The following is an 11,528-nucleotide window of genomic DNA, read 5'->3' as shown; positions in this document are numbered from 1 at the left end:
AAAGAGGTCACCAGATATCTACTGAGTAAGAAATGCCTGAATTCTCCAACATTAGTGATTGTGTGGTGTCAATTTGATCACCCAACATCATTTGAGAACTCTCCATGAGCCATTATTATGCTTGATTCTGAAGATTTAAAAATAAATGAGATGTTCACTGCCCTTGAGACTTCTTTCCTAGACATGGAAAGAAGGAATAAGGGGAAAAAGGAAGAACTTCATCATTTCTAATATGGTATGAGTTAGTAGATTTTTCTTTTTTGTAAAGGACAAAATTCACATTGTCAAACTAATAATAGTTAGCCAACCATGTTATTTCACATATAAGAAAATTGATGCTCAGAGACTAATTTTTTTCAAGTTTGTATAGCTTGCTATTTGTAGGTCCAGAATGAAAATCTCTGTCTTCTATAGACCTAAGAATCTCAAGCAAATGTATAATTATAGATGCTAGGAAAAGATATCTAGATATGGAAAAACTTGTCCCTTTTTCAGCTGCTTTGACTTTTGAGTCTGCAATTAGTGTCTAAATGTGCTCTACTTTAACCCTTTCATCCTTTTACTTGATGTTGGTTAAATATACTCTGACTAGATTAAACTCTGTTGTAAACAACCCTGATTTCTTCCTTCTTTATATTTTTTTATAGATTTATTTATTTATTTTAGAGAGAGGGACAGAGAGAGAGAGAGTGAGTGGGGGGAGTGACAGAGAGAGAGAATCTCTAGCAGAGTGTCTGCCGAGTGTGGAGCCTGACATAGAGCTCAATTCCAGGACCTTGAGATCATAACCTGAGCCAAAACCAAGAGTCGGACGCCCAACTGACTGAGCCACCCAGGCACCCCTTTATCTTTTATTAGAGGTGGTTTTTTTTCCCAGTGCATTCTCAAACTTTATTGAGCATATAAATTACCTGGGGTTTTAGTAAAATAAAGAGTAAAATTTAGTAGTTCTGGGAAGTGACCTGAAATTTTGTGATTTTGATAAATTCTTCAGTGATATTGATGCTTCTCATCTGAACATCATTCTTTACTGAGTAGCAAGGCTTTGAAAGAGCAAAATGATAGAGTTATTGCTTTACTTTAAAGTGGTCCTTCCACTCCTTTGAGATTTGGAGTAGTCCACCTTGAGGGAGGCTGCCTCAAAGCAGTTAGGTGGATAATGAAGGCTTATGCATAGCTGTAATAAAGAGCCTTACCTGTATATAGCACAAACTGAGAACAAAATCAGCCGTTGGACTTCCATGATTCCCTTTTCTCAGTGACTGTTAGGTTTTTGGCACACATCTAAAATTACACAGCCAAGAAAAAGAACATTTTCCAAACATCATTTCTGGTGTTCTGGATTGACTTTACATGAATAAACCCTAGGATTATGCCTTTGACTAATTATGCAGCAGCAGCTAGGATTTATTCAGTCAATAAGCATTCATTAAGCTCAACTACTTGGGATGCATTGCCCTTATTGCTGCATAAGCAAAAAGAAACAAACAGTGGTGTCACTATCTCCAGCACGCCACAATGCAATACACTCTGCTAATTTGACAATGACCTAGGAATTTTATATTTATCTCCATATTTGGTAGCAAAATAATGTCATTTACATATTTTCTTTATTGTTGCAATGGTATTATATGACTGAGGTAATGGTGGTGGTATGAATATAAATCTTACAACATGTTCTTCCCACCCCCCCCAAAAAAAAGAGAAGAGAAAGAAAGAAAAATAAAACTATAAATATCCATGCTCTTAGGATAAATATAAGAGGCCATCTTCAATTCAACTTTCCTGTAAGTGAAAAAATAAATAGCACATTCCACCAAGGTATTGGCCGTGCTCCATCACATGTATTTATGGAGAATAAGAACAATTTGAGAAAGAGATCAACATTTTCAGAATACTCAGATGTAATTGTGAACAAAGATAAATAGCAAAACTGTTTCTACCAAGGTTACATGAAAGGGTTAAATATGCAAGAGCTCAAAAAAATATGCAAGAGCTCAAGGAGCTGTGTACCTATGAGCCCTTCCTGAGGAATCTATTAGAAGATGAATTTCATCCAACCAAGAGACAGTAGGGGCAATGACAACAAAAGGAGTGACGGTAGACATTTTATATACTTAATTCTAGATTGAAGACTAAAAGGAATGTATGGATGAGGGTGGAATAAAATACGTTATATGATGTATGTAATTTGTGTCTGACAATATACTGCAACCAAAAAAATGAAACAGGGGAAGAGAAAATTAGCATATGTTTATTGACGTTGGTACTAGCATTAGATACACCATTTAAGCATTCCATTATAGTGCTCACTTCAGCAGCACATATACTAAAATTGAAATGATACAGAGAAGATTAGCATGGCCCCTGTGCAAGGATGACATGCAAATTCGTGAAGTGTTCCATATTAAAAAGATAGTATACCATTATAAGTCAACAAAAAAGTTAGTAAAAGGTTAAATAAGAAAACAGGGTAATGTTTTCATACAAAGGTAACCAATAGAACAAAAGTACAAATCTGCCTAAGCATCAAGACAAATTTAGTGAATAAAAAAACAAAGAAACATGTTACCTAAATAAATATCAAATGTAATGAAATGCATGTAACAGCTATATCAAACTAATATAATAATTGAGACAAATATATCACACCAATAAATGTGACTAGAACTAATTCATCTATTAAAAACATTTTAATTTGCGGGCGCCTGGGTGGCTCAGTTGGTTAAGCGACTGCCTTCGGCTCAGGTCATGATCCTGGAGTCCCTGGATCGAGTCCCGCATCGGGCTCCCTGCTCGGCAAGGAGTCTGCTTCTCCCTCTGACCCTCCCCACTCTCATGTGCTCTCTCTCATTCTCTCTCTCTCAAATAAATAAATAAAATCTTAAAAAAAAAACATTTTAATTTGCTTCACAAAGAAATGACTATATAGCTTATAATATCCACATTTAAAATTTTTCCCCAAAAAGCTAAAAATGAAAAAAATGCACAAATGTATATCAAACAAATCGTAGCCATAACAAACCAAGAGTAGTTATATTGATATCAAAGTGGATACAAAGCTAAAACCATTAAACATGAAAATATGGACATGATCTATGGGCATAAGCCAAAATTTATAATGAAAATATAAAAATTATAAATAATAGTGAATCAAATAATGCAATAACAATCTTTATAAAGTAAAACTTAAAAATGATGCAGGAGAACATAGAAAGTCACTAATAACTGGAGAACCAAAAACCTTTTATCAGAATAAATAAATTGACACTGAAATGTATATGGAAAAATAAACATGCAAAGATGGACATAAAACCAATTTTAAAAAAGAAAATCTTTGGAAAAGAATAAACCTAAAAGGGATTAAAATACAGACACTTCATAATTAAAACAGCATGGTTTTGATGCATGAATAGACATGCTAACCAGGGAAATAGATGTCCAGAATTACACTAAAAAATATGAAAGTTTAGTATGAGATAAGGATAGCATCTCATATCTTTTGGGAAGCAAAGGCTTTTTAAATAACATTATTGGAATAATTGGCTAGCCATTGACGAAGGATAAAATTAGATCCAAATCTCACACCATTATACAAGGATAAACATCAAAGAGTTCAAGGCTGTAAATACAAAAACATAAAACCATATAAGCCTTAGAAGAAAAAATAGGTGAAGTCCTCCTTCGTTTGACTGTGTGGAAATGCTTTCTAACTATTAATAAAAATGTAGATGCATAAAAGAAAAGATTGACAAGTTTTACTTAATAGAAATAAAATCCATGCCAAAAATGCCATAAAAAATAAGAGAAAATAGATACTAAGAGAATGAAAAAAAAAAGCTGCAAATTGGAAGGAAATATTTGCAGATAACATATCTGAAAAAGGCTTTTTTCCAGAATATATAAAGAACTCTCAAAAATCAATAGTAAGAAAACAAATGACCCAATTAAAAAAAAATCAAAAGCTTGAGGTACTTCATCAAATAGGATATACAGAAAGCAATTAGGCATATGAAACAAGTTCAATAATATTCTGAGCTATTAGGGAAACACAAATTAAAACCATAATGAGTTATCATTCCACACCTATTAGAATGGTTAACATGAAAAATGCTAATAATACCCAGTGTGGGTGAGGATGCAGAGCAAATGGGCCTTGCATAAATTGGTGGTGGGTATGCAAAATGGTACAGCTACTTTGGACAATGTTGTGGCAGTTTTTTACATAGCTAAACTTATACTAATTCTATTTCTCAGAAATTCTACTCATATGTATTTGCTCTAGAAAAATGAAAACCTATCTTTACACAAATACCTGTGCACAGGTGTTTATAGCTGCTTTTTTCATAATCACCAAAACCTGTAAACAACACAGATGTTCTTCAGTAGGTGAATGGATCAATAAACCCTGGCACACCCATATAACAGAATACTAATCAGAAATAAAAATGAATAAACTTAATGTACATAAATAATTTTGATAAATTTTAAATATATTACACCGAGTGATAGAAACTAGCTTTAAATTGTTAAAAACTATATTTGCATTGATATAAGTCCTCACAAAGACCAAACAATAGTTAGGGAGAAGAGATCAGTGTTTACCAGGGTTAGAGATGGGAGAGGTTGTGACTAAAGGGTTAGCACAAGGGAGATTTGGGGTTTATTTGTATATGTACGTATTATATGTATTATGTATGTATTATATGTGTTATTATTAAAGCTTACACAAATTTATACATATATTAAAATCAAATAATTGTACATGAAAAATCATAATTTTACTCTGTGTTAATATAAAAAAGTGGAAAAATATTTGAAAAACTTGAAAAAAAAATAAGATCTTCATAAAGTAAAGTGGAGTGAATTCCAAGGGATATATTGTTTAGTGAAAAAGGTGAAGTGTAAAAGAGCATCTTCAATATATCACTCTTTATAGAAAAAGAGAATTTAAAAAATACACATATCATTTATTTGTGTAAGAAGAAACACAGGAAGGATAAACCAGAAGCTAAGAGATATTTTTCTTTCCATGTAACGAACGATGGGATGTACTGGAATGACACTTTTTGTACATTTTAGCCATTTGGAATAGTGTTACTATTTCATGTCCCCATAAAGTTCCTAACTAAAATCAACAAGGATGGTAAAAGTCTTAAATGGCATATATCATACTGTGGATGTAGAAGAATATAGTGCATCTGAGAAATATTACAATATGTTCTCTACTGCTTTAGTGAGCTCCTTTTTTCCCAATAACTTATAGGTGATGGCTTTCCTATCTGCAGAGGGGAAAACCTGTAATATTCTAAATACTGCCAGTAACAGCCCTTATCTATATCAATCAAACAGCAATCTTAGAACTCTTCATTCAACCCTTTAAAGTTAATAAAGTACCCTGAAAATTGCTGGGCTAAGTGGTTGACTACAAGAGGAGAGAATATCAAATACTATAATTTACTTGGTCTAGTACAGATTTTATAGCCACATTTCCCACAATGTATCAGATATCATGCTTTGTAAAGAAAGATATTATGTAACTTTTTGCTATAGACTGAAGCATTTACAAAAGGACATAAAAAGAAATAAAATTTGATGTGATGCCTTTAAACTCAGAAAAAACAATAATTTAAAAAACCTCTGGTATTTCTAGGGGCACTTGGGTGGCTCAGTCAGTTAAGCGTCTGACTCTTGGTTTCAGCTCAGGTCATGATCCCTGGGTCCTGGGATTGAGCCCTGCATGGGGCTCCCTGCTCAGCACTGAGTCTGTTTGTCCCTCTCCTTCTGTCCCTCACCCTGCTCTCTCTCTCTCTCAAAGAAATAAAATCATAAAAAAAAAACCCTGGCATGTCTTAGATATGACTATTAACAATATTAATTGAATTATTTATACCATTTTTCTATGTTAAAATTATTTTTATTTTTCTATAATCAACTCTATGGATAAACCTTGTTCTCTAGTTCTTGCTCATTTTTATCCCTAGTTAATAAAGAATAATATATTATTCATTGCATCATCCAGTGGAAATAAATGTTAAATTATGGAGATACTTTATTCAAACTTCCAAAGATTAGCCAAGAAATTAATTATGTTAATAACAATATAAAATTTATTCCCCCTCATGCCCCTTTCTAAGTAATAAGCATTTCATTAAATTCTGAGGAATTTTCTCTGTCCTTACAATTAAAGACCTGTAAGATATAAAAAAAAAAAAATAACAAAACAAAAAAACCTCCTCAGCTATTGTTCTATTAAATTCTAATTAAAAAAAAAGGTCCAAGGCTCTGAGTTTTAAAAGCTCCTTAGAGAGAGAAAGCAGTAATTACAGAGTTGAGGCAAATATAAATCTGGCATTTAGTAGCAAGAAGAATAAAAATCAAAATTAGAAGGATGTTTGACCCTTAGGACATGTTTAAGGGCTTTAGTCATTAATTTAAAAATAAATGCTAACAATGGGAAAAAAAATAGCAAATATTACCTAGCATTAAAAAGTTAGGACAATCTTCAACTGAAGAAATTTTAAATTGGATTTTTAAGACAGAGATTTGTGGGAATTTTTTTCATTCATCTTTCATACCTAATCTGGAAATGTATATCCGGCATAAATTACATTTATCAGAGGGCATCTTCGTGTGAACATTAATGGGTGTTGTCAACTCATTAGCTTCTCAGGAGCTCTGGACCCAGCAGGATCTTGGTCACAGCCTCACTTCTAGACTAGAATGCCTTAGGTTGTTCCAGACTTCTCAAGCATTGGCTGTCATGCAAAATTAATTCTAACACTTTTAAACCCAAATTTCATGTATGTCTGCAAACTTGAATGACATTATTAATTAAGGACAAGTCTTCTTCACTCCTAACATTTAACCTTCTGCTTTTTCTGGTTTGTTGATTTTCCTTCCATTCAATCACAGTGCAGTAATTTACTCCCATTTTAAAATCTAATTGTTACATTTCTGAAGTGAGATTTTTCTTTCTGATCTTTTTCATGCCTGCTTTTAATACTGACCCTTTTTGTTGCACAGTTAAAGTTCCTTTGTATTATATCTTTTCATTAATCTAAAAAATATTCTTTAGTTTATTTTAAAAATGCATTAAATACTTTGGTCTCTTCTGAACTCTCTTCAGTTTCAAAAGAGATAAATCAGTTTCAAGTAGAAGACACTAATTACTTTGCTTGTCTAAAGTGCAGATTCTATTTATATATACAAATGTAGGATTCAGTTAATTACCATAATATTTTATTGAATGCTATCCAGTTTATTATGTTATAATTAGAGCTATATGGTAGCTAATCCTTCTCCTGTACTATTCAGAGTTCTCCTTTTCTGTATGCTTTTTTAGGGACTCTAAATACTTTTTTGAATTCAAGCTACATTTTACACTAGAAGTCCCACCCAGCAGCTGATTTAAAGAGATTCAGGTAAAATAAATGAATGGATTAAATTACTTAGATTATAAGAATTTTTAAAATTGATAAAATCGGCTGTTTATTTAAGGGAGTGTGATCTCTACAGTGTATATTTACTGCATGAGCTGCACAACGTCCAAAATCTTCCACATTTACTTATAAATTGTGGATGATAATCACAGATTCTCAGACTCATGTTAATGAGCACAGAAAAGTTCTACAAATATCAGGGAGATTCAATTTCATTATTTAATCCCTGATTACTAAACAGAAAGTATTCAATACATTTTAGTTTAGAAAGTGATTAATATGTTTATTTTAGCTTCACAAAATATCAAAACCAAAGGGATTTCTGCTTAATTTTTATTTATTTTTATTTTTTATTATTTTTTTAAAGATTTTATTTATTTATTCATGAGAGACAGAGAGAGAGAGAGAGAGGCAGAGGGAGAAGCAGGCTCCCAAGGAGCAGGGAGCCTGATGTGGGACTCGATCCCAGGACCCTGGGATTATGACCTGAGCCGAAGGCAGACGCTTAACCATCTGAGCCACCCAGGTGCCCCAATTTCTGCTTAATTTTTAAAGAAACCAGGTCTTTCAGTCTAATTCATATATAGCTCATTGAAATTTTATTTTATATTCCTTCATTTATTCATTCATTCAACAAACATGTAAATAGTCTTAGGTATTAAATTCTTTGTTAAATCCACCTTGATATATTTCTGAACACTTTGCAAGAAAGATCCATGGTTTTGCATTGAGAGTATCAAACTTACACATGATTAACACAAAACAGTATCATACATTTGAGCTTTAAGGATTCCAAGGAGTGGTAAGATATCATTAGTATGGCAAAGTTCTTCTATTTGTTGTCAGTTCCATTGAGTACCACAGGTTTGCAGGACCGAGTATATGAGACCGAGAATGAGGATAGTTTGGTTAATTCTGTGGACAATGGAAGTTCCTATGAATTCTGAGTATCCTTAGATATCTGAGAAGATGCTTGCCAACATTGTCCTCTGCTAGAATTCCTATCATATAGAGTATGACAGAGGCATATTAGTGTGACAAAACACATCCGGATATATTTATTTTATTAACAAAGATTCATTTTGTCAAAATACCTGTTCAACAATTCATTCAATGGATACTGCCCTCATGAGGTTAACAGTTTAGGCATTTGTGCCAGACCAAAACTTACTGCACATGGAAGAGACATCGCCTATTTTCATCTATTTAGCATTCTTTTTCTTTCTGATAAAAAAAAATCCATGTGATCAGGTGGTCTGTCTTTTTTCCTGGCTTGTCCACATAAGAGATGCACCCACAGTTCGCCCCTGCTTAACCAGATCATTACACATCTCAGGAATTGTAAACTCAGGAATTATTAACTCAGAAATGGAAACATAACCCAAATCTGGACGATCAGTTTCCTCTCCAGGAATATAATGATATTATGGAGAAAAATGCACTTTTAGCTATTTTCTGCAGTCACTAGGTATTAGGAAAATGTGAACCAAGAACTGTGGTTAAGCCACCTTTGACAACATGTGGGAAGAGACTGCATGAAAATCAAATTGTCAGAGAGGAAAAATAAGCTAAGAGACAAAAGCAGGGTTCAGACCCATTGTTTATGACATTAAATCTAGCCATTTCTGAAGTTACAGAGTATATGTAGACTTCCTGTTGTGTCAACCAATAAATTCCCAGATGAGATTAAACTAGTTTAGGTTAAACAAAACGTTTCACATGTTTATCTAAGGTAATGTTTTCTGATTGCAACATAAGTCATACTTGTAAAAAAAAAAATCAGACAATGCAGTCTTGTATAACAAAAAAATTGGGTCCTCAAAATAAGCAATGGTGTGTGAGTGTGTGTGTGTGTACAAGCATGTAAAAGAAAGGGTGGGGGCAGGGTGGAAGATAGAGAGTTGGTATTCTGTAGCAAGAAATCACTCAGAATAGTTGAGATTTTTAAATAAAATATGGAATATTATTTATATATATAAAAGCATATTATAGCATTGTTATATAACATATAGAATATGACATATATATGTATATATTGGAGATATATATATCAATAAAATGTCTCCATGATTAAAGTCAAGAATACCAAAGATTTAATGAAAGAAAGAGCTAAGTGTCTTATTTTGGATCTGAATTCTTTACTAATATAGCTTCATAATGTTAATGCTGGATGTTGAAATTAAAAAGCCTCCAAAATAACTGCTTTATTTTTGGAAACATACAGGGAAAATATGCATTTCCTCAAGAGAGCTGTTTATTTTATATTGAAAAAAAAAAGATAAAATGACTTTCATAAATGTTTGCTTAGAGGTCAATAATTTAAACTTACAACATGACAGAAGGTAATGTGTTTACTAATCATAACACTGCACGAATATTAATCAAATGTGAAGAAATAAAAAAATTTTGTGACGACCATATGGTACACTGAGAACAAGTTTTCCAACTGTTGGGGGGAGGGTGAAATTGCTTCTAAGAGAGACAACATAATTAAAAGTGAGAAGAATGTCCTACTACAAAAAGCAATCTCTAATAATAAAGAGCATCCAATGTAATTGCAGGAAAGAATTATAAAATAATTAAGGATAAATGTACTCTGCACAGATATGGAGAATAATACAGCATTTTAATAAATATCACTTAGAAAGCAGATACAGAGAACCATTAAACAGAGTGAAAAATGTTAACAATTGAGAAAAAAAAAAAAAACACAATATTCTAGAAACAGCACAAAATACTAGAAAGAAAACTAAACCACCCAGATAAGGAATAACTGAAACTGCCATGTAATTATTTTTTTAATCTTTGAAAAATTAATAAAAGAAATCTACTAGTTGTATTTAATAGATAATTTTAAATGCAGGAAAATGTTGGATCATTTTCAATATTTAATGTTAAATAAAAATGCATTTGATATATATCACAAGACTGAGAAACTTGTTTCCTTTCCCGAGTACAATTTTATGTAGAGTGAAATAAAATGAAGATAATGTTATATTTCTAAGTGTAAGCATTGTATACTTTGTGTATCTATTTTTCCAGATTAATATTGCTAATTCTCTAAAAATACCTTTCAATATGACCTTTATATTATGTGAAAATTGCTATATGACTGTTGTAATGGAGAATCTACTTAATAGAATGATAAACAGAGAGGTATGCTCTGGTATCTGGTAGGTAGAGACCAGGGATGCTGGTAAATATCATACAATGCACAGAACAACCCCTTCTTTTTTTAAAAGATTTTATTTATTTATTTGAGAGAGAGAGAGAGAGAAGGAGAAAGAGAGCACACAAGCAGGGAGAGGGGCAGAGAGAGAGAGAGAAGCAGACTCCCTGCTGGGCAGGGAGCCTCATGTGGGGCTTGATCTCAGGACCCTGAGATCATAACCTGAGCCGAAGACAGCCACTTAACCGACTGAGCCACCCAGGCGCCCCGGAACAGCCTGTTAAAATAAAAAACTGTGTGGTACGAGATGCCAAGGTTTAGAAATGTTATTATGGGATGAAGAAATAGACATTGAAAAGTTATTTGCCTAAGGTCACTAACAAGTAATAGCAAACTAATAGTTTGTGGGAAGAGATTTGAATTGTGAATTTGAATTGTGAAAAAGTACTTTAAAATGTCTAAGGTATTACTTACCCTTCTTTTTCCTTTGACCCCTTTCATTTCTCTCTGAAATTTTAGTTCAGTAAATAGTATTTTTAGTTAAACCTAGAAAATTAATTCCTTCACTTCTCTTCTGAATTAGACCCCATAAATTATTTCCATTTTGGTAATAGCAAATATTTGAAGACTCTCCTCTACTGCTTAAACATAGTATGTGTTTTTGATTATGTTTCATGTGGCAGGATTGTCATACTTTTCCTGATCCAGCAGTACATGATCTTTAGAAATAATTTAAATTAGGCATGTTATTATTTTTCTTACCTATATACTATTTTATTAATTTATATTTTGATACCTTCTATACTAGTATTGCTTTCTTGATTTAATATTCCAGTGTATATCACATTTCACATAATTTGTGTTCTTGGATTTTTTCCTCCCACAGTAAACCAATAGTATATTAAGGACATGAGCCG

At 32.5% G+C, this 11,528-nt stretch overlaps 1 non-coding gene across 1 annotated transcript; it reads left to right on the top strand.

Moving 5' to 3' along the window:
• Positions 1–2,305: 2,305 nt before the first annotated feature.
• LOC118017269 lies at positions 2,306–2,412 on the top strand. The gene has a single exon (XR_004681106.1). It is a non-coding gene; the product is annotated as a U6 spliceosomal RNA (small nuclear RNA).
• Positions 2,413–11,528: the final 9,116 nt, after the last annotated feature.

This window comes from Mirounga leonina, unplaced genomic scaffold (assembly GCF_011800145.1).
Source record: "Mirounga leonina isolate KUSES-001 unplaced genomic scaffold, KU_Mleo_1.0 Mir_168, whole genome shotgun sequence".
NCBI classification, from domain to species: Eukaryota; Metazoa; Chordata; class Mammalia; order Carnivora; family Phocidae; genus Mirounga; species Mirounga leonina.
The sequence above is the reverse complement of the archived record's forward strand: the minus strand, read 5'-3'. Positions and strand labels throughout refer to the sequence as shown.